Source organism: Pantherophis guttatus, chromosome 7, assembly GCF_059756535.1.
Source record: "Pantherophis guttatus breed Tessera chromosome 7, ASM5975653v1, whole genome shotgun sequence".
In the NCBI taxonomy this organism is placed as follows: Eukaryota; Metazoa; Chordata; class Lepidosauria; order Squamata; family Colubridae; genus Pantherophis; species Pantherophis guttatus.
This window is the reverse complement of record NC_142069.1, coordinates 58,139,714-58,162,212: the sequence shown is the minus strand read 5'-3', so window position 1 is coordinate 58,162,212 and position 22,499 is coordinate 58,139,714. Positions and strand designations below refer to the sequence as shown.

Genomic DNA, 22,499 nt, shown 5'->3' with positions numbered 1-22,499 from the left:
AACAATAATAACAATAACAACAACAACAACAATAATACCTAATTGTAATAACAACTGACATGGTTGAAAAACAAGTAAAGAAGGTCAAGAACTGGAGCACAACTGACCTGGACGAACTGCATGGATACTGGCTAAAACACCTGACCAACCTCCATCATCGCATAGCCACTCAATTTGATCAAATGTTTCAAAATGCAGCAAGTGAAGAATGGTTAACAGCTGGTCAAAATATTTGATAATGAAAGATCCAGAAAAAGGGCACAGAGACAAGCAACTATCGCCCAATTTCTTGTCTGCCAACAACGTTCAAACTTTTTATAAGAATACTGGAAAATTCAGTATTCAATCATCTGATGGAAAACAGTTCGTATCCAGTAGAACAAAGAGGAAATTATAAAAAATCAAGAGGATCAGCTACTCATTGACAAAATGGTACTAAAAAATGCAAAACAAAGAAAAACGAATTTAAATATGGCATGGATTGAATACAAGAAGGCACTTGACTCATTACCCCACAGCTGAATTAACACCTGTCTGGAAAACTTTGGAATCAGCATAAATATTTGTACATTTTTGAAAGCAAATATGCAAAAATGGAAAACAGTTCTAATAGCAAATGGGGAGACCATTGGTGAAGTCTGTCAACTTGCAAAGCTTTCCAGACCAGCTTTCAAGTTGCCATAAGCAGGAGGGGGAGAACTGATGAAGCTGCTCAGCTGCCCCAATGGAAAATACATTCCACACATGCTTTGTCAAAGATTGTATCCTAGGTTACTGGGGTCAGCAGGAGGGGTGGGGGTTTTCAGCCTGCCAACGTGGTCCATTGGAGAACGTGATTTATGACATGCCCAGGGAGGAAGGCAGAAACAGGGTCATAGGGGCCTGCAAATCACGTGAGGGGATTAGTGCTGACTCCATTTGAGTAATTGCCGGAATGGTGCTCCTAATAAATGACTGGATTTCTTTTGAAACTTGGCTTAAGGGTCATGATTTAATTAGGGCATCTTTCAGAAACTTCACAGAGAGTCAACTCTACTAAATCAAGCGAGATTGCCGGGCTACCTGAATCCCGGACTCCCAAATCACTCCCCGATATCTGGGAGGCTTGGAGAGAAAATCAGGCAACCATGGCAGAGGGCAGACTGTCCAAAGAAAGCCTGCTACAAGCAACTGGAAAATAGGCAATTCCAGGCTCCAGCAGCCCGACTGCAACTGGTGTGCAGCCTCCCCCAGACATCAAAGCTGAGATGCCCGTTGTAGCAGCTGAAGCAAGAAGGGATGAGTACTGGTGGAGATTAACACCTAAAGCAGCTGAGGTTGAGTTCCCTCATCCCAATGTCCAGAAAAAGCGGAAGCCCCTGAGTGAACTGGGAAGAGTGGATTGGATGTGGGACTGGGAACAAGCCAGGCTCTCAAAGGTCCTGAGGAGCCCCTGGGGAGCTCCATAGAGCAACTGAGGAAGGAATTTGACCATATCACCATTCAGGAGAAGGGACCATCATGCTGGCCAAAGGAGAGGGGAGGGACAGCTGATCCTTTTGAAGTGAGGAGCCGCAGACTGGAATGCAGCCCCCCTTCTCCGCCTGTCAGAAGGAGAAAAAGCCCAGGACTGCATCCAGTGCCCCTCACGCAGCAAGCAGGCCAGCCTGGGCAGACAACCCCTGCCTTCTCTCCAAACTAGAGCTGAGGAAGAGAGCCGGCTGCATCGAGCGCAGGCTTACAGGGGCCCACAGGAGGAGGGAGGAGCAGCGCTGAATGAACCACCCCAATTCAAGGGAAAGTTTGATGGCAACTCAGACCAGCTAGCTCTATTCCTTGACTCGGCCGAGATCCATCTAGAATGCTATGGGCATCTCTACCCATCCCTCAGAACCATAGTGAATGCCATCGCAGAAGGGCTAGAGGGAGAAGCAAGGGAATGGCTAGCAGCCCTCCAGAAGAGGAGAGCCCCCTAACTGCAAGACGCAGATGACTTCTTACAACTGCTAGAGGTCAGATTTGAGGAGGTAGAGGAGAACCCATATGCAGAAGATGAGCTCAGAAACCTAATGCAAAGAGGGCAACCCATCAGGGAACACATCCATGAATTCAGGAGAGTCATTGGGAAGCTACCTCCTTTACCAGAGCGGCTGTTGGTGCACTTCTTCAGAACAAGCCTGGACAAGAAAAGCGCCCAGGTAACCGCTTACCAGGACATCCCGAACTGACTCTCTGAGTGGTTCCGAGTGGCCATAAAAGTTGACAGTGGGCTGTGCACTAACAACATGAGAAAGCAACCAAACACCAAAGAGAGAGGTCAACCAGACCAGAGACCACCCAGACAACAGGGAACCACAGCACCACAGCCTGCCCCAAGACCAGCTCTCCCACGAAGCCTGCTGAAATGCTACAGATGCAGTGGGATTGGCCATATAGCAGCAGCATGTGCAACCCCAGCCCTGAAACCAAGGCCAGAGCCACCACCCAGGGCACAACCGGAACGAAGCCCCAAGCGTGCCATCAACACATCCCAGAAGGCCCTCCTGGCTGCAGAGGTCCCTCCCCACCCAGCCTAAGGAGGGGGGGAAACCCCAGGCAACGACGACCAATAGCCGGAACCCTATGACAGTTAGGAAGATGGCGAAAACGATCCAATGGTGAGTGAACCAGTTCACCCTTTCGTTTTCCCAATATGCCTAACGCCCCCAAAAATGGGAACCCAGGGGACTTTTCAGGCCCTAATAGACTCAGGCTGCACTAGATGCTTGATCAACCTAACCACAGTCCTGAAACTCGGAATCAGAGCAAAAAGACTGGCCCACCCGATCCAGTTTGAACAAGTTGATGGATCCCTAATGGGAGGAGCCTATGCCACCCACCTGACCGAACCAGTGAGGCTAGAGCTATCAGATCACTGGAAAGTAATTTGATTCATAATAGCCCCCAAAATGACAGATCCAGTCATACTGGGACTCTCCTGGCTAGACAAGTGGGGACCAACAATCTGGTGGAAAGGGGGTACCCACAGACTGAGGATAGCAAGCAGAAACACCGCCCATGCAGGGAACCCTTCAAGATTTTAGTTGTTGGAATTTTTACATTTGGATGATTTTAGTTTTATTTATTGTTATATGTTTTTTATTCTGTTAGCCTCCCCGAGTCCTACGGGAGAAGGGCGGCATATTAATCTAAGAAATAAAATAAACAAACAAACAAACAAACAAACAAACAAACAAACAAATAAATAAATAAATCCACCAGAACAACTGGCAGCCACATCGGACAAAACCTCAGAGATTGAACAGATCCAGAGGCAATATCAGAACCTCACAGAAGTATTCAGTGAGGCCAAGGGTGATGTCCTGCCTCCCCACCTTGAAGCAGACTGCGCCATTGAAATCACCCCGGGGGCAAAACTACCCAAGCCCAAACTGTATGCCATGACACCCCGGGAAATGCAAGAAATGTGCAATTACATAGACAAAAACCTAGAGAGAGGGTTCATTGAGCCAGCCAAGCCATGGGTCGCAGCGCCAGTCCTCTTCAAAGAAAAAGAAGATGGAACTATGAGATTGTGTGTGGACTTTCAAGGAATAAATGCCGTGTGCGTACACAACCTATACCCACTCCCCCTCATGAAGGACATGCTATCTCACCTGGCCAAGGGAAAAGTCTTCACCAAACTAGACCTCAGAGAAGCATACTATGGAGTATGCATCAGGGAGGGAGATGAGTGGAAAACAGCATTCAACTGCTTGAATGGCGCTTCCAATTCAAAGTGATGCCTCTCGGATTGCAGGGAGCCCCAGCGGTGTTCATGCAATTAATAAACAAGGTGCTGCATGAGCACCTCTACAAGGGGGTTCTCATCTACCTAGATGATATTCTCATTTACACGGAGCCCATGGATGACCACATATCCCTTGTCCACCAAGTACTAGAAAAACATCTAGCAGCCAAACTGTATGTGAAGCTATCAAAATGCAAATTCCATCATGCACGGCTAGACTACCTGGATTATTGAGTGTCAAGTGTGGGAATAGAGATGGATCCAGCCAAAGTGCAAGCTGTCCTAGGCTGGCAACCCCCTCGTACCTGCAGACAACTACAAAGCTTCCTAGGGTTCGCGAACTTTTACAGGCAATTCATCCCCTCCTTCACAAAGATTGCTAAACCCATGATGGACCTCCTGAAAAAAGAGGGAGCCCAGGAACAAAATCCCACCCGGGACAACCTCTACAGTGGGACCTAACCTGCCAAGAGGCATTTGAAAACTAAAAAAAATGTTTGCAAAGGAACCAGTGCTGAAGCATCCTGACCCTGAACAACCCTTCGTTATTCAAGCAGATGCCAGCAACATAGCAGTGGGAGCAGTGCTACTCCAAAGAAACAGCCAAGGAAACCTACAGCCCTGCACCTACACCTCCCTCAAGCTCACAGACACAGAGAGATGATGGGCCGCATGGGAAAAGGAGGCTTTCGCAGTGAGATGGGCACTGCTAACCTGGTGACACCTGCTGGAAGGAGGCCAGAAACCATTAAAAGTCTGGACTGACCACAAAAATCTGGAGACCCTCAGTACCCCAAGAAAGCTATCACCCAAACAAATCCATTGGCCTCAATACTTCAACCATTTCGACTTCGTGCTAAAGCACATCCCAGAGGGGAGGAACTTTCTAGCTGATGACCTCTCCCTTATACCCTAGTACAAATGCGAGCAGAGCAGGTAGTGGACACAATCATTCCCCATACTCAAGTAGCTGCCAAGTGACCACCAGACAACAACACTGAGACCCACAAGATAAATCAGTGAGCAACCTAACTGCAAAATTCAAAATTGAACTGCTAGCAGACCCCTGGTTCCGAGATAATCAACACACTTTGACAAAAAGAGATGACCTCACATGGACAGGGATGAAACTCTACATTCCAGAATCCCTACATACCCTAATCCTCCAGAGAAGCCACGGCGCTAAAACAGCAGGCCACTTTGGCTTCCTAAAGACTTTACACTTAGCACAAAGGCAATTCTGGTGGCTTGGCATAAATGCCTTATGTGAAAAGTTGCACCATCTGCACCACAATGAAAAAATGATCAGGTAAACCCTCCGGACTACTGCAACCGGTAGCAGAGCCAACGAGACCATGGGAGGAGATTGCAATGGATGAGACCATGGGAGGAGATTGCAATAGAGTTGCCAAAAAGTGGGGGAAACACTGTGATCTGGACTGTAATAGACCTATTTTCCAAACAGGCGCACTTCATACCCTGCAGTGGACTACCCTCAGCCCACCAGTTGGCCAGACAGTTCCTGAAGCACATCTACCTCCTACATGGAGTACCACAAAGAATTATTTCAGACAGAGGGATCCAATTCACTGCTAAGTTTTGGTGGGAGTTCCTGCAGTCCATTGGGTCATACCATGGTAGAGTAGTACCTGAGATGCTACGTGAACTATCAGCAGTGCAATTGGGCAGACCTCCTGTCTTTCGCTGAGGTCGCGTACAGTAATGCTGTTCACAGTAGCACAGGACTAACCCCGTTCAAGGTAGTGAACGGCATGGATCTCGTCCCAATGCCTGAGTACCCAAGGGATTCCCCCCTCCTCAGTCAGCTTGACTGAGTGGATGGCAACGCTGAAAGCGACCTGGAAGCACTAGCTAAAGCGGCACAAACCTATATGAAACAGGCAGACAAACACTGAGCTCCCCAACGGCCATTCCAATTGGGGGAGAAGGTTTACCTCTCCACAAAATATTTGAGGTTAAAACTCCCTAGCAGGAATCTGGGCCAAAGTTCATGGGACCATTCCCCATAGTAAAGATAATCAACCCAGTCACAGTGCAATTGAAATTGCTCCGACTGCTAGGGAAGATACACCTGGTCTTCCACAGTAGCCTCTTAAGACCCGTAATCGGGTTGACCTTGAGGCCATTATCCTGTGAGCCCCCGGGCTCCATGGTCATAGGGGGACAAACCCATTATGAGGTGCAGCGAATCCTTGATTCAAGGTGGCACAGGAGACAACTCCAATATTTAATCAAGTTATCCCTTATCGGAGGCATCTTGAGTAAAGAGTCAAAACATCCAGGCTGATCGCCTTATAGCCAAATTTCATGCAGAAAATCCAAAAAAGCTTGGGGGGGCCGCATCCCTAAACTTTATACCTGCACTCAAATTATTTTTGCTTTGCACAAGTCACCTTCGGAAAGTGAGGGGAGCCGAATGTCAACTTGCAAAGCTTTCCAGACCAGCTTTCAAGTTGCCATAAGCAGGAGGGGGAGAACTGATGAAGCTGCTCAGCTGCCCCAATGGAAAATACATTCCACACATGCTTTGTCAAAGATTGTATCCTAGGTTACTGTGGTAAGCAGGAGGGGTGGAGTTTTCAGCCTGCCAACGTGGTCCATTGGAGAACATAATTTATGACATGCCCAGGGAGGAAGGGAGGAACAGGGTCATAGGGGCCTGCAAATACGTGGGAGGTTACGTGACTCCATTTGAGTAATTGCCAGAATGGTGCTCCTAATAAATAATTGGATTTCTTTTGAAACTTGGCTCGAGGCTCAGGATTTAATTAGGGCATCTTTCAGAAACTTCACAAAGTCAACATCAGATGAGGACTCTTCCAGGGGGACTCACTTTCACCATTACTGTTCAACATAGCATTAATTCCACTGACAATAATCCTACAAAACACAAAACTGGGAAACCAAATCTCAAGCCAACATGGCAAGATAAACCATCTACTATACATGAATGACTTAAAAATGTATGCAAAAAGCCCCACTGAACTTAAATCAATACTCAACACAGTTCAACTGTTCAGCAGTGACATCAAAATGAACTTTGGACTTGAAAAATGTGCTATATTATCCATGAAGCAAGGAAAAATGGAAAAAATAGAAGGAATAGAACTGGGAAATGGAAACATAATAAAAGCATTAGCAAAGGATGATGGTTACAAATACCTAGGCATATTGGAAACAGATAACATCTTAAATGGAAAAGTCAAAGAGTCAATGCAAAAGGAATACATCAGGAGGGTCCGCAAAATATTAAAATCAAAGCTGAATGCTGGGAACATAATTAAAGTCATTAATACGTGGGCAGTTCCAGTGGTACGCTACTCAGCTGGACTCATCAACTGGACTTTGGCTGAAGTGGAAAACATGGACCGGAAAACATGCACACTTTTGAATATGTATACGCTTTACGAAGTGACATCGACAGGTTGAATCTACAAAGAAAAATAGGAAGCAGAGGACTATTGCAAATCCATCAAACTGTAGAAGAAGAAAAACAAAGTTTGAATGATTATGTGAACCAAAGTACAGAAAAATTGCTGCAGGCTGTGTAAACGGAGAACATTATAAAAACAACAGAAACAAAGGCAGAATATAAGGAAAAACAGCTGGATGACAGATTAATAGATGGAAAACCAAAGCTTTGCATGGACAGCACTTGAAAAACATTGAAGGAAAATGTGATGACAACTTTACATGGGCATGAATTAAGATGGGAACAATCAAGAAAGAAACAGAAGGTTTAATACTTGCTGCTCAAGAACAAGCACTACAAACTAACACCATGAAAGCAAAGATACAAAAATCCACTGACAATCTAAACTGCTGACTTTGCAATGACAAAATTGAAACTGTTTCACACTTAATATGTGAGTGCAGCAAAATCACACAAACTGTTTACAAAGCTAGATATGATTGAGTTGGTAAATTAGTCCACTGGCCACTATGTAAAAAATACAACATATCCAAAAAGTCATGGGAGCACAAAGTGGAAAAAATTACAGAAAATGAAACAGTGAAGATCTTGTGGGACTTTCTAATTTTAAAAATTTATAAACTTTATTAAAACACGTATAAAACACATATAAAAACATCTACACAACAAATAAGATGTAAGTAAATTAATCTTTTGAAGCATTTGTTTCGTATTGGTCCTTCAGTTAGTACGATTATACTTATTCCCCTTAATCTTAACCTAATAATTTTCTTTTTCCATTTCCCCCTCCCCACTCTTTTCCTCCCCTAAGAATTCTCCCCTTAGTAATCTATACTATATATTTGGATTATCCCTTTCTTTTTAAATTTCCCTCTACGGATTTATCTGCCCGTAGGAAGTTATTTATATACATATTTACATTTCTATTCTATCCTTCTTCTAATTGTGAATCTTTGTGAATTTCGTATGTTTTTATATATTCCTTATGTTTCGATTGAATCTGTGAGAAGGTCCACCAATCGATTTCTCTATTTAAATCTGTTTCCAATTGTTGTTTAGTTTTCAATTTCCCTTGATAGTCAGATAAGTCTTTGTATCTAATTATATTTTTAGGTTCTGTTACGTTTGGATGCCTTAACGCTTCTGATGGTGAAAGCCAAATCGGAATTTTTGTATACTGTTGTTTTTTAATTTTGAGCCAAATTAATAGTAATGTGTTCCTAATTGTATGTCTCTTAAAATAAGTGTGTGTTTTATATTTTTCATCCCATAGAAAGGAGTGCCAGCCCACTTGTAAATCATGACCTTCGATTGTTAATGTTCTGCTGTTTTTCAGTTCCATCCAGTCTTTAACCCATGATAACACCGCAGCTTGATAGTAAAGTTCCCAATCCAGGAGTGCTGTTCCTCCTCTATCTTTGGTATCCTGGAGTAACTTCAGTTTTATTCATGGTCGTTTCCCCTGCCATATGAATTTAGAAATCATCTTATTTAAAATTTCAAAGAATTTTTTCTCTAATTTTATTGGCACAACCTGGAACAGGTATAGCAGTTTTAGTAAGATACTCATTTTAATAGTGGAAATTCTTCCCCTTAATGAGATCTGTAGGTTTTTCCAATTATCCAAATCTTTTTTTATCTCTATTATTAATTTATCATAATTGTTTTCTCTTATTTTTTTTTATTGCAAAAGTTTTACAATTACATTTTCACCCCTTTCCCCCCCCACCCCCCCCAAACTTCCCAACCTCCCTAACCCTCCCTAACCCTCCCCTCCCCCCAGACTTCCCTATAATATACTCATACTCATAATCATAAAGAACCCTAATATAACACTTATATATAAACTTGAACCCCTCCCTCCCCTGTATAATTTTTCTCTTTACCTCATTACATTAAAAAATTTCCAATACATTATTTTCAAATAAAAGCTATTTGATACTTTATAGTTTGATATTTGTTCTGAATGTATTCTATCCACCTTTTCCATTCCCACTCATAAGTCTCTTGTGAACAGTCTTTTAAATATGCTGAAATCTTCGCCATCTCTGCAAAACTAGCCATCTTCAAAGTCCATTCCTCAATAGTGGGTAAGGCTTCATTCTTCCAATATTTACCTATCAACAATCTTGCTGCTGTTATCATATACAATATCAATTTTGTTTCACCCAATGTGAAACCCTTAACTATACCCAATAAAAACAGTTGTGGAGAAAATTGAATTTTTTTCTTCAAAACATTCTGCTTGACCCACCAAATTTTTATCCAAAAAGCCTTAACTTTCCTACAGGTCCACCAAACATGATAATACGTAGCATCTGCTACGTAACTGCTGCTATTCTTCCAAGTAGAGACAGCTGCAGTTTTTTCCAAGTCTCCATATCTTTCTGCACCTCTCGCCACAACACCTCATAGTTATTTTGAAACAATTTCATATTTGATTCTGCAACCTGAACTCCTAGATATTTTACCTTAGGTACAGTCTCAAAACCTGCCCTCCTTTCAAGCTCATGTTTACGATCTTGTGTCATGTTTTTAGCTATCATTTTAGTCTTTTTTGGATTCAATCTAAAACCTGAAACTTTACCATAGTCTTGTATAATGTCCTTCATCAAGATTATTGATTCCATTGGTTGTGATAGGGTAACAACCAGATCATCTGCAAATGCCTTTATTCTGTAATCCTCTTGCCTAATCTTTATACCTTTCAAGATATTAGAGTCCCGTATTGTGTTTAGCAAGACTTCTAGTGTTAAAATAAATAAAAGTGGGGACAACGGACATCCCTGTCTTGTTCCTTTTTCAATTTTAAACTCTGTTGTCAGACTTCCATTAATAATGATCTGTGCCTTTTGCTCTTGATAAATTGCCGAAATCGCCTGTATAAATTGATCCCCAAAGTCCATCTTTTTCAAAGTCTTTAATAGAAAATTCCAATCCACTCTGTCAAAGGCCTTCTCTGCATCCAAGAAGACCAGCACTGCAGGGATCTGTTTATTCTTCTCAAGATATTCCAATAAATCTATTACTTGCCTTACATTGTCCTTCATATATCTGCCCTCGATAAATCCCGCTTGATCATCATGAATCACCTTCTGAATTACTGGCATCAACCTGTTGGCTAGTACTTTCGCAAAAATTTTATAATCTGTATTCAAAAGAGATATTGGTCTATAGTTCTCTGGTTTTTTAGGACCGATTTGTTCTTTTGGTATCAAAGATATGTAAGCTGTTGTCCATGATGGGAGTATTTTACCCCCTTGCTGAATATTGCAAAATAAATCTCTAAGTTGTTCCACCATTTCAACTTGCAAAGTTTTATAATACACTGCAGTCAAGCCATCCGTGCCAGGAGCTTTGGCTGTTTTTAACTGTTTAATTGTTACTATTATCTCCTCCTCTGTTATAGGATAATTCATTCTTTCCTTTTGTTGATCAGTAATTTTTGTAACTCTTTTATCGTTTAAATATTTTTCTATAAGTCCATTCTGCACCTCCTCTTTAGCATATAATTTAGTATAATAGTCCACAAAAGCTTCTTTAATTAATTTTTGTTGAAAGATTTCTTTCCCTCCAATATCAATACTATCAATAGTCCGTATACTTTGTTTTTTCCTTAATGTGTAAGCCAACCATCTGCCCGGTTTATTAGCGTTACAAAATGTGTTATGCTTCGCATATTGTAAGTTTGTTGCAACTTGTTCCGCCATAAGCATTTGAAATTGGTCTTTCAAAAGTTTTATAGCACTACGTATTCTTTCATCTGTTGGATTTTTAATAAGTAACTGTTCTTTATTCTTTATTTCTATTTCCAGTTCAGATCTTTTCTTTTGTCGGAACAGTCTATGTTTAGAGTTCATGTAGATAAGTACCCCTCTCATATAAGCTTTACTTGCATCCCACACAATTTCAATTGGGGTACCTTTATTCAAATTTATTTCAAAAAATTCTTTCAAATGCTTTTTAAGTTCTGTTATATTTTTTTCATATCTAAACAAATTCTCATTTAATCTCCAAGAACGTCTCTCAACCTTATCCATCTCAATTTCTATCCATACTGGGCTATGGTCAGTCAAAGTTCTTCGAAAAATCTTTGTTCTTTTTGTCTTAACAAGTAAATCATCTGTCAACAAAATAAAGTCAATCCTAGAGAAGGATCTGTGTCTGTCAGAAAAAAAAGTATAGTCCAGTTCTTTTGGATTATGTATTCTCCAAACATCTTTTAGTTCCATATCTTCTTTCATGTCAAAAAAGGTCTGTGGTAATCTGATTCTAGACTTTGCCAAACTCTTTTTATCTAATTTAGAATCGATTACTCCATTCCAGTCTCCCATAATTAAAATAGATCTGTAATCCCATTGCAATATTTTAGTATGTAACATCTTATAGAAATAGTCCTGTTGTTGATTGGGAGCATAAATCCCAATCAGAAGAATTTGGCCATTTGCGGTAGACAATTCAATTGCTACAAACCTACCATCTTCATCTGTTTCTATAACTTTAGCTGTTAACTTTTTATTTACATAAATTACCACACCATTCTTTTTTTGCGAAGTTGAAGATATAAAATGTGTTCCTAGTTTGGAGTTTATCAAATATTTTTGATCTTGAGTTGTGATATGCGTTTCTTGTAAACAAATTATATCATTATTAAATTGTTTCAAATATGTAAATAATTTCTTCCTTTTCTGTGCTGAATTCAACCCATTAACATTCCAGGATAAACACTTAAGCATCATCAGCCTCTTTCTGGAGCAAAGAGCAAAATAATTGAAGATCATCCGAAAGCTTCGATCTCGCTCCTCCCATAGCTCCAATCTCTTGTGCAGTACTCTTATCTGCCTCCTTGTCTTGTCTTTCCTGTTGTTGTTGTTGCTTTTGTTTAAGTAACTTAGCTTGAGCTCGAGTTATACGTTGATCCTTAATTTCAATCATCCGAACCGGGTCCAAGATTGGAGAAGATTCCAGCAAGGGCTCATCCAGAAAACCTCCTTCTGCACCTTGCACTTCTTCTAATTCCTGCTTAGACTGTTCTTGCAGTTCTCGTTGAGGTTGCTTCTCTTCACTCTCTTTAGTCTCCAAAACTGTAGATGTACGTGGAGATGGTGTTCTTTCCTTGAGAATAGTAGTGTAGAAGTGCTGTGCCTTCTCCACGGTGTTCAAACGGTATCTTTCTCCCTTGTATCTGAAAATTATGCCAACTGGTGCGTCCCACCAGAAAGATATCTGTAAATTTTGCAATTCCTTAACGAGAAAACCAAATTCTTTTCTAGCTTTCAGCATTTTAGGAGGTAATTCTTTATAAATTCCAATTCGTGAGCCCCCCACTTGTACGGAAGTGTAAAAGGATTTTTGCAGGATATCATTTCTTATTTCTCTATCTGTAAAATATATGACTACATCTCTAGGTAATTGTCTTTGTCTGGCCACCCAAGAGTTCACTCTGTAAATTTTGTCTATTTTGTGAAAAACCACATCTGGATTAACTTGTAAAATCTTAGCCAGGGCCTCAGAACAGACCTGTCTCAAATCCTGTCTTTCCTCCTCTCGAATTCCTCGAAGCCGTATAGCAAACTCCATTGCCCTGAATTGTATCATGACAATCTCGTCTTCAACTCTCTGCATTTTATTGTCAACATCAGCAATTTTATAATCATTGTCTTTCATCTTAACATTAACTTCTGATTTAAATTCTTCAACTTTAAAATCAACTTTCCCAATAAATTCTGCCAGGCCAGATGCCACTTCTGATATTTTTTTGGTCACCTTGTTTTGATTCTGTTTCACCATATCTTTAACTTCATTAATTTCCTGCATAAATTCCTGGTGTGATTTTTGAAGTTTATCATCTATCCCCGGATGTGATTTTTGAAGTTTATCATCTATCTCCTGTTGAGATTTTTGAAATTTATCATCCAAAGTTTTAGAAATAAATTCTTTTAAATCTCCCACATCAAATTCTTTTTTCTGAGTCTGTAACTGCTGAGCAGGGGGAAGTTGCGTTTCATGTTTATGTGTGGGGGATCCCCCCCCTGTTGCCTTCCCTTCCTGCTTCTTTGAAGCCATCCTGCCACGTGATCTAGTTTTTCTAAAGAGGGAAGTTCCTTTTCCTTTCCCTCCTGTACAAAGACTTCTAAAAAAGTCCCCCAGATTTGATCAAATAAAGGTTGAAGTAAAGCAAAGTCAAATTTTGAAAGGGAGAAATTTTCCAATTGTTTCTCTTATAACAAGCAAGGCAACTTTGTAGCAACTTGGAAACTTTGTAACAAAGCAAGATAACTTCACCAATCCACACTCGCTGGCTCGTTAACTCTGAGGCTAAACGCCATGTTTTTTCTAAGCACTTTCACTCATTCGCGTTTTCTCAGATTGAAAAGTCAACAAAGCGGTGATACTTGCGTTTCCAAGATTCAGGATTCAGATAGTTTCACTGTTGATTAAAGCTGGTTCTTTCGCTTTAAGTTTCCTGCAGCCGGCTTGTTCTGCAAAGGCAGAATCGTCCCACGTCGCCCGGAGTTTCAGCAGGTTGGGAGGGAGCCACGCCTGTTCTCTCCCCAGAAACTTCCCTGGGGGGTTACAGGGGCTCGACCTGTGCCCTGCGATCTCTCCTTCTTCAATCCTACGGATTTAGAAGTTTTCGAGCCGCTTCCTCGTCTCGGAGCGGCTCTACGGGCGGCGGGGCTGGCGGAGCTTCAAAGGGTGCCGCCGTTGCCGAAGACAGGGAAACCGGAAGTCCATAATTGTTTTCTCTTATTGATGAGATTCTTGGTGACAGCCAGATCCCTAAGTATTTTATTTTATTTTCTTCATTGCTTGGATTTGTATCCTGTTCTCCAGTTCTGTCTCTTGGATCTTCGTAAGATTTTTTAGTATTAATTTTGATTTATTTCTATTTATTTTAAGGCCAGCCACCTCTCCAAATTCTTCTTTTTTCTTAAACAATTTTGGTACTACTTCTAATGGCTCTTCTGCTATAAATACAAAGTCATCAGCAAAAGCCTGAGCCTTGTACTCCTCTCATCTTATTTTTAACCCTTTGATTTCTTGGTCTTCCCTAATGTTTTTTTAGCAAGATCTCCAATGTTAAAATATACAGTAGTGGAGAAAGTGGACATCCTTGTCTAACCCCTTTTGTTATATCGAATTGATCAGTCATGTGGTCGTTCAAAATTACTTTTGCTGTTTGTTTCATGTATATTTCTCCTATAATTTTTTCAAAGTTTGTTCCGAATTGCATACTCTCTAGTTGCCCTTTTAAAAATTTCCAATTTAAGTTGTTGAATGCTTTTTGGGCATCAAAGAAAACCATTGAAGCTTGTTTCTCCGGATGTGCTTCGTAATATTCAAGTGCATTTATTATTACTCTTATATTGTTCTTAATTTGGCGGCCCGGCAGAAATCCATTTTGGTCCAGATGAATATAATTATTCAGTACTTTTTTGATTCTTTCCGCTAAAATTATTGCAAATACTTTATAATCTGTATGCAATAGAGATATTGGTCTAAAGTTTTGAATTAATTGGTGATAAGTATCCTCTTTGGGTATGATTGTAATTATTGCTTCCGTCCAGGTTAGCGGGATTTTTGTCTTCTCTAAAGCCTCATTATATAGCTCCAGCATGGTCCCTCCTATTGTTTCTTGTACAGTTTTATATAATTCCACCGGTAGGCCGTTTGGTTCTGGAGTTTTATTATTTTTTGCTTTTTCAGTTCAGCATCCAATTCCATCTTAGTTATTGGTCTGTTTAACATTTCTCTTTGTTCATCTGTAATTACTGGAATATCTGATCTTTCTATATATTGTTTTATCTTTTCCTCTTCTACTTCTTCTTGTTTATATAAATTTGCATAAAATGTCTGGATAATTTCTTTTTTTTCGCTTTCCTGCTGTAGTGGATTTCCCCATTTGCATCTCTAAATTGGTGTATCATTCTTTTGTCTTTATCTTTTTTCAGTCTGTAGGCCAGCCATCTACCCGTTTTGTTTGCAAACTCAAAATAATTCTGTTTGGCCATTTTTATTTTCTGTGCTAGAAAATAAAATTTATCAAATTTAAATTATTTTATTATTTATTTATTTTATTTATTATTGAATTTCTATACCGCCCTTCTCCCTGAGGACTCAGGGCAGTGTACAGCCAGAATTAAAAAACATGCAGTACAAATATTAAAAAACACTTAAAAGATATATAAATTGGCCCAATTAAAACTCACTACCAATTAAAACATTTAAAACATTTAAAAATTTCTTCTTAAGCCAGCCCGGCTTGCTTGAAAAAATAGGTTTTAAGGGCACGACGGAAGGCACTGAGGTCTTGGATTCTCCTTATCTCTGGGGGCAGCTGATTCCAGAGGGTAGGTGCCCCCACAGAGAAGGCCCTCCCCCTGGGGGTCACCAGCCTGCACTGTTTGGCTGATGGCACCCCGAGGAGGCCCTCTCTGTGGGAGTGCATGGGTCGATGGGAGGTTGTCGGTAGCAGCAGGCGGTCTCGAAGATAGCTAGGCCCTATGCCATGGAGCACTTTAAAGGTGATAACCAGCACCTTGAAGCGCACCCGGAAGACCACTGGGAGCCAGTGCAGCTCGCGCAGGAGCAGTGTTACATGGGAGCGCCATGCTGCTCCCGTCACTACCCGCGCTGCTGCGTTCTGGACCAGCTGGAGCCTCCGGGTGCTCCTCAAGGGGAGCCCCATGTAGAGAGCGTTGCAGTAGTCAAGGCGAGAGGTGACGAGGGCATGAGTGACTGTGCACAGGGAATCCCGATCAAGAAAGGGCTGCAACTGGCGAATCAGGTGAACCTGACAAAAGGTCCCCCTAGTTACAGCCGTCAGATGTTCCTCCAAAGACAGCTGCATATCCAGGAGGACTCCCAGATTGCGAGCCCTCTCTGTGGGGGCCAACGACTCGCCCCCAATAGTCAGTGATGGAGTCAACTGACTATATCGGGATGCCAGGAGCCACAGCCACTCAGTCTTGGAAGGGTTGAGCTTGAGCCTGTTCCTCCCCATCCAGATCCGCACAGCCTCCAGGCACTGGGACATCACTTCAAGGGCATCGTTGGGGTGGCCTGGGGTGGAGATGTACAGCTGGGTGTCACCAGCGTACTCACCCCAAAGCCACGGATGATCTCGCCCAGTGGCTTCACATAAATGTTGAACAGAAGGGGCGAGAGGACCGATCCCTGCGGCACTCCACAAATGAGAGGCCTCAAGGTCGACCTCTGCCCCCCCTGCCAACACAAACTGTGACCGGTCGAAGAGAAAGGAGGAGAACCACCGTAACACAGTGCCTCCCACACCCAACTCTTCCAGCCGGTGCAGCATGATACCATGTTTTGAATTTTCTAATATTTTTTGGTGTCCTTTTTTAATGTGTACTTCCTGAAGGCAAGTCACATCTGCTCCTATTTTTTGTAATTTTGTGAAAGTTTGAGATCTTTTCTTTGGTGCGTTCAGGCCATTTATATTTACAGAAAAACGTTTCATTGCCTCTTTCATTGCCCAATGTAATTGTTTTTTACTATGTCTAGTTTCCATCCGAGATTTTGTTCTTGCACCTTCTCTTTCCTCCCTTTCTTTCTCTTGAGTTCTCCTTACTTCCTTCTCTCGCACCACCTCTATTTGCTCTTCTTCCTGGCTTCTACTGTCTGTTTCTTCTTTACTTTCCTGTTCATCTTCCTGGTTAAAGTGCGTGTTGTAGAATTCCCTTGCTTTTTCTAGCGTGTCTATTTTATATTTTTTGTCTTCCCAGATGGCCAAAATCCCTTCCGGAGTTAGCCATCTAAAGGTTATTTTATATCTATTCAGCTGATTTGTTAGGAACTGGTATTGTTGACGCTGGTTCCTGATACTTCGGGGTATTTGTTTTAACACTGTGATTTCTTTTCCTTTATATGTCAACATCCCTTCCCTAGATTTCCTATATACCTCGTCTCTAATTGATCATTTTGAAAATTTAACATGTATTTCTCTCACCAATCGGTGCCTTCTTATATAATTTGTATGTACACGATAAGTTTCGTCCAATTGTCCTTTTATTTCCAGTTTATCTTTTTGTATTATTTCTGCCATTATCTCTGCCATTTTTTCACCCAAGTCTTCATCTTTTTCTTCTGGTATATTTTGAAAACGGAGGAAATATAAGGCTTTCTCCATCTCAAGCATCACTAATGAGTCAGACAGTTCCTTATTTAATTGAAAGGTTTTCTATTCCATTGCCTCTACTTTTGTCTCTACTTGATCTATTTTTGTTTCTGCTTTTCTAATTCTTTATTCGTTTTCTGTTATTGATAGTTGAAAATCTCCAATTTTATCGTTCATATTTTTAATATCCTCCCTAACTTCTCCGATTTCATTTTTAATCTCTGCATGGAATGTTCTCATTTCTTCGTGATTCTCTGCTATTTTTTCCTGTGTTTTTAATAATGTTTCCTGAATCATTGAAAACATACTTTGCATGGTATTTAAAGTCAATTCTGGTTTTTCTTTCTCCTTTTCTTTTTCCACCATATTATCTAATGTTTTTTGTTGTAGTGGTGATGCCACCATTACTGTGGCATTTACAGCTGGCTTTTTCCCTGTTTTTGTTATGGTAGGTATTGTTGACATTTTTAATGCTTGTGAGAGACTTTCCCAGGCTAACATATAATTCTTAATCGTTAATTTTCCTTCCTCTATTCCTTCAAATTCTTCACCTCTTTTTACTTCTAGACATATAAACTATCCACACTTTAATCACACTATCATTAATTACTAATCATTCAACAGTACTTAATTATTTTTCTACAGATTTTCACTTCTTACTTTACAATATTTTCAATCAATCAATCTCTGTTATAATTCATTCACATTCCACCTTTTTCAAATTATATAGATTCACTACACAATATATATTTCTAAATTATAAATTATAATATATTTCCTATTTCCTCTATATATTTTTCGTTACCTTGCTAACTATACAATATATACAATATATACAATATATAAGAGCTGTTAACAATAGAAGCAAGGAAAAAGGATTCTCCCCCCCCCCATTTCCTTGGTAGTACTTAGCTTTCTAGTCCAGTCTCGTCGGTGGCTTTAAATGGCTTTAAATGTGGCTATTTCCTACTGTCCCTTCGTGTCCGTATTTCTCCCCCTTGGTCCTCGTCTTAGTCTTTATCTCTACAGTTGTTACTATCGCCAGTCGTACTCTTAAGTCCTCCAGGCAGTTCTAAAGTCCTTCCAATTCGCCTTAGATATTTCCTTCTCCAGCTTCCTGCTCCTCCGCCACAGCCTCGGGATCTTAAGGATTTCAGTCCTCCAATATTGCCTAGTCACTCCGTGGTTTTCTTCTTCCTCGCGCTGTTACTCCTTATGTCTTATTGCGCTTTGGTTTTAAATTGCCACCGCTAATTAGTCCATCGATTTTGTGCCCACCTCAGTCCGCGCTTCTCTGAACAGTTCATCAATTCTGGGGATTTTTCGCTCAACCGCTCGAAACTGCTATCCACTCTTAGCTTCGCTCTAGGTGGCCACCATCGCTCCTGTCTACCCTGAAGGCCGACTTCCTGTCCACCAATTTAAAGGCGTTCGTCTTGTATCCCCTCCAATGCTAGCGCTATGCCTGGGGGCTTCAAGACTTCCCCTTTTATTTCCCGATCTCTACGGGATCGGGAATGCTCACAAAGAGCTTCTAATAGAGAGTTTCGAGTTCCAGAAATGGCAGCCCCGTTTCCTCACCCCACTCACGATGTTGTCACTGCTGGAAGTCCCTTGTGGGACTTTCTAATACAGATGGATAATCATTTGGAACACAACACACCAGATATCACAGTTGTCAAAAACCAAAACATACGAGCTTCCGGTTTGCTAGCCTTCGGCGGCGGCGGTGCCTTTTGAAGCTCCGCCAGCCCCGCCGCCTGTAGAGCCGCTTCGCGATCGAGAAGCGGCTCGAAAACTTCAAAATCCTCAGGATTGTTGGAGGAGAGATAGCAGGGCACAGGTCGAGCCCCTGTAACCCCCCAGGGAATTGTTTCTGGGGAGGAAACAGGCGCGGCTCCCTTCCAACCTGCTGAGACTCCGGGCGGCGTGGGACGATTCTGCTTCTGCAGAACAAGCCGGCTGCAGTAAACATTTAAAGCGAAAGGAACCAATTTTAACAAGCAGCGGATATACACTTGAACCCTGAAACTTGGAATCGCAAGTATTAGCGTTTTGTTGACTTTTCAATTTAAGAAAAAATGCGAATGAGTGAAAGTGACTTGAAAAAATATGGCGCCCAGCATTAGAGTTAACGACCCAGCAAGTGTGGATTGGTGAAGTTATCTTGCTTTGTTACAAAGTTACAAAGTTGCTACAAAGTTGCTTCGCTTGTAACAAGAGAATAACAGAGAAATTTCTCCCTTTTTAATACTGGACTTTGCTTTACTTTGGTTCTTATTTGATTAAATCTGGGGGACTTTTTCAGAAGTCTTTGTAGAGGTGGGAGAGGAAGAAGAACTTCCCTATTTAGTAAAACCAGCCTACGTGGCAGGATGGCCTCAAAGAAGCAGGAAGTGAAGGCAACAGGAGGTGGATCTCCCACACATAAAGCACAGCCTCCCCCAGTACAACAGATACAGACTCAGAAAAAAGATTTTGATGTGGGAGATTTAAAAGAATTTATTTCTAAAACTTTGGATGATAAATTTCAAAAATCTCAACAGGAGATAGATGATAAACTTCAAAAATCACATCAGGAATTTATGCAGGAAATTAATGAAGTTAAAGATATGGTGAAACAGAATCAAAACAAGGTGACCAAAAAAATATCAGAAGTGGCATCTGGCCTGGCAGAATTTATTGGGAAAGTTGATTCTAAAGTTGAAGAACTTAAATCAGAAGTTAATGTTAAGATGAAAGACAATGATTATAAAATTGCTGATGTTGATAATAAAATGCAAAGAGTTGAAAATGAGATTGTTATGGTACAATTCAGGGCAATGGAGTTTGCTATACGGCTTCGAGGAATTCGAGAGGAGGAAAGACAGGATTTGAGACAAGTCTGTTCCGAGGCCATGGCCAAGATTCTACAAGTTAATCCTGATGTGGTTTTTCACAAAATAGATAAAATTTACAGAGTGAATTCTTGGGTGGCCAGACAAAGACAATTGCCTAGAGATGTGGTCATATATTTTACAGATAGAGAAATAAGAAACGACATCCTGCAAAAATCCTTTTACACTTCTGTGCAAGTGGGGGGCTCACGAATTGGAATTTATAAAGAATTACCTCCTAAAATGCTGAAAACCAGAAAAGAATTTGGCTTTCTTGTTAAGGAATTGCAAAATTTACAGATACCATTCCGGTGGGACGCCCCAGTTGGTATAATTTTTAGATATAAGGGAGAAAGATATCGTTTGAATACCGTGGAGAAGGCACAGCACTTTTACACTACTATTCTTAAGGAAAGAACACCATCTCCACGTACATCTACAGTTTTGGAGATTAAGGAGAGTGAAGAGAAGCAACCTCAACGAGAACTGCAAGAACAATCTAAGCAGGAATTAGAGGAAATGCAAGGCGCAGAAGGAGGTTTTCTGGATGAGCCTTTGCTGGAATCTTCTCCAATCTTGGACCCGGTTCGGATGATTGAAGTTAAGGATCAACGTATAACTCGAGCTCAATCTAAGTTACTTAAACAAAAGCAACAACAACAACAGGAAAGACAAGACAAGGAGGCAGTTAAGAGTACTGCACAAGAGACTGGAGCCATGGGGGGAGCGAGATCGAAGCTTTCGGATGACCTTCGATTATTCTGCTCTTTGTTCCAGAAAGATGAAGATGACGTTTAAGTGTCTATCTTGGAATGTTAACGGGTTGAATTCAGCACAGAAAAGGAAGAAATTATTTACATATTTGAAACAATTTAATAATGATATAATTTGTCTACAAGAAATGCATATCACAACTCAAGATCAAAAATATTTGACAAACTCCAAACTAGGAACACATTTTATATCTTCAACTTCGCAAAAAAAGAATGGTGTGGTTATTTATGTAAATAAAAAGCTAACAGCTAAAGTTATAGAAGCAGATGAAGATGGTAGGTTTGTAGCAATTGAATTGCTTACAGTAAATGGCCAAATTCTTCTGATTGGAATTTATGCTCCCAATCAACAACAGGACCATTTTTACAAGATGTTACATACTAAAATACTGCAATGGGACTACAGATCTATTTTAATTATGGGAGACTGGAATGGAGTAATTGATTCCAAATTAGATAAAAAGAGTTTGGCAAAGTCTAGGATCAGATTACCACAGACCTTTTTTGACATGAAAGAAGATATGGAACTAAAAGATGTTTGGAGAATACATAATCCAAAAGAATTGGACTACACTTTTTTTTCTGACAGACACAGATCCTTCTCTAGGATTGATTTCATTTTGTTGTCAGATGACTTACTTGTCAAGACAAAAAGAACAAAGATTTTTCCAAGAACTTTGACCGACCATAGCCCAGTATGGATAGAAATTGAGATGGATAAGGTTGAGAGACGTTCTTGGAGATTAAATGAGAATTTGTTTAGATACGAAAAAAATGTAACAGAACTTAAAAAGCATTTGAAAGAATTTTTTGAAATAAATTTGAATAAAGGTACCCCAATTGAAATTGTGTGGGATGCAAGTAAAGCTTATATGAGAGGGGTACTTATCTACATGAACTCTAAACATAGACTGCTTCGACAAAAGAAAAGATCTGAATTGGAAATAGAAATAAAGAATAAAGAACAGTTACTTATTAAAAATCCAACAGATGAAAGAATATGTAGTGCTATAAAACTGTTGAAAGACCAATTTCAAATGCTTATGGCGGAACAAGTTGCAACAAACTTACAATATGCGAAGCATAATACATTTTGTAATGCCAATAAACCGGGCAGATGGTTGGCTTACACATTGAGGAAAAAACAAAGTATACGGACTATTGATAGTATTGATATTGGAGGGAAAGAAATCTTTCAACAAAAATTAATTAAAGAAGCTTTTGTGGACTATTATACCAAACTATATGCCAAAGAGGAGGTGCAGAATGGACTTATAGAAAAATATTTAAACGATAAAAGAGTTACAAAAATTACTGATCAACAAAAGGAAAGAATGAATTATCCTATAACAGAGGAGGAGATAATAGTAGCAATTAAACAGTTAAAAACAGCCAAAGCTCCTGGCACGGATGGTTTGACCGCAGTGTATTACAAAACTTTGCAAGCTGAAATGGCGGGACAACTTAGAGATTTATTTTGCAATAT

General features: G+C 40.5%; 1 protein-coding gene across 12 annotated transcripts in view; it reads right to left on the bottom strand.

Moving 5' to 3' along the window:
• DOCK4 (dedicator of cytokinesis 4) overlaps window positions 1–22,499 on the bottom strand; it is a 627,777-nt gene that overhangs the window by 354,891 nt on the left and 250,387 nt on the right. The gene's annotated exons all lie outside the window — the stretch shown is intronic.